A 2,500-nucleotide genomic window follows, 5' to 3' on the forward strand; every position below is an offset into this window, starting at 1 on the left:
TTCACACGATTATCTCATGGGACATTGCAGTGTGTGTGTGTGTGTGTGTGTGTGTGTGTGTGTGTGTGTGTGTGTGTGTGTGTGTGTGTGTGTGTGTGTGTGTGTGTGTGTGTGTGTGTGTGTGTGTGTGTGTGTGTGTGTGTGTGTGTGTGTGAGTTAGATTACCTCATGGTACATTGCATTGGAAGAAGTCCATGAAATCTGAAATCTTCGGAGTTTGAAAACCACAGAAAAGGGATGTATATTGTTTTTTTAATGTTTTATATTTGATGTTTAACACGTTTTTACATTTTGTCTGCTCAATAAAAATAAAAATCCACAAAAAGAGACGTGTACACTGATACAGTTATATAAACAGATGAGATAGAAAAGGAGGGTTTTTACGTAATTCACAGAATAGCACATTTCATAATATGATAACAATAATACAGGGTGAAAAGGAAAATATCTGCACTCTTCGGGTCTTTGCAAAATAGCTTTACTAAAGCTGCAAGGAAAGACTGAAAGGAAAGATTTCAGCCTCAGTAAAGCTATGCACAGACTTGAACTGTGCAGATTCCTTTTACTTTTTTAAACTTTTACTAATGGCAGGCATACACTGTACAATATTTTCAGTCGTGGATATTAAGCTCCTGCTTACACTGCACAAAGGAATTTCACAAAGTTCACATCTCACGACTCAAGTCCTCACAGTACACGAGCCGGCGGTTGGATGCGAGCAGAATGCTCAGACTGTGCTCACGACAGGCTTGTTTAGGGACTGTAGATGACAAAAACAAGAAAGGAACATGCGCACCTGAGGTAGAGATGAGGAAGCGTGTCACTCCTTTAACAGTGCGCTTTACTCACGAGAGACGACCAGGATTTCTAACCGTTTTGATTTTCTTGCGACTCTATGATTGTTCGATTGTGAGGTGAATTCCTTACCCCATGTACACTAGATGAAAGACTCACGATTGACCTGCGATTGAGCAAAAAATTGGCCCAACTCCCAAAAAGTCGTGCGAGTGACTATTCGTGGCAAAATCGGCCAAAAAGACAGAAAAAATGCAGTGTAAGCCTGCCTCAAGTCTCTATTCCAACAACTTTTCAACAGATGAGCAGTGACACAAGAGTAATATATTACATTACATTGCATAAAATTACACTTATTATCCAAAAGGATTTAGTTATTTACAAGGTATTTGTTACAGTCCCTGGAGCAGTATGGGGGTTAGATGCCCCGCTCAAGGGCATCTCAACCATGGTGGTGTAGGGAGTGGAAGGGTAGAATTCGAACCAGCAACCCTCGGATCTTAAGTCCATCTCCTTAACCATTACCCCATGGCTGCCCCCCATTAGGCCACTGCTGCCCCAGCCATAACAAAAAAAACCTGAATCCGCAAAAAAAAAGTTTATTTCCAGAATTCATGCTGCTCATTCACAAATGTTACATTGTCCATGAATACTTACCACCACCCTCAAATTCTAAGCAATTATTATGACTCTGAAAATTGCACTTTTCATATATGAAAAGGGAGATCTTCTCCATGGTCCGCAATTTTGAATTTATAAAAATAGACATTTTTAGCTGCAAAACTTACTATACTTCTAGCCTGGTGACGCCATCCTATGTACTCCACCCAAAGACGTTGGCTCCGCACATCGTCTGGCAAAAGCCTCGACCTCGGTTCTCTCAGTGTTCAGCCAATCAGCAAACAGTTGTGAGTAGTGACGCAGAACTCACCCGCGAAGTCCGTTACTGATTGGTTAAGGTAACACTATTCATACTTTTGTTTTGCTACTGTATTTGTATGCTACTGCAACTCCATATTGTAACAGTCATGCTAATAAAGCACAATATGGGTTTTAATTTGAATTCGGAACTCCAATGAATGTAAATGGCAGAGTGCAATCAGACCATCTCCCACCATCCACGGAGACGGATTCCTCTTGGCTTTTGCCAGACTGATTGACGGAGTCAACAGTCAGCTTTTCGCCCAGGCTACTATACTTTCGTCATACTAGGAAATATTATTTTATTATTTTGTAAATATTGATGAAAAGATTAGCTTTGGTAATAGGCAGCACAGTTTCAATGAGAAGTTCCAATACCTACTCTGGCCACCATCCTACACAGCGCACACTTAAAAATGTTAAGATATGGTGAAAATAATGTTACAGACTTCATAATGATTGTGTTTATGCATAGTAAACCTCAAAACAGAAGACTTAGCGTTTCAGACCTTCCAGCGTTTCAGGGCTCGAACCCGCGACCTACTGGTCAACACTCCAGTTCGGGCCTGGGAGACACAGCATGATACTGCTGAGTCAAAGGTCCAGAGTGCTACCGATACTGTATGAGGATTGAGGGGGGGGGTTACTAACTCTACAAGTTGCCAACTACATAGACACTATCAGTTTGAACCTTTAGCTCAGATGACTACAGACAAAAACACACACGTACGCACGCGCACACACACACACACACATATACACACAGGTCTGAAACATGTATGTG

Source organism: Engraulis encrasicolus, chromosome 14, assembly GCF_034702125.1.
Source record: "Engraulis encrasicolus isolate BLACKSEA-1 chromosome 14, IST_EnEncr_1.0, whole genome shotgun sequence".
NCBI lineage: Eukaryota > Metazoa > Chordata > Actinopteri > Clupeiformes > Engraulidae > Engraulis > Engraulis encrasicolus.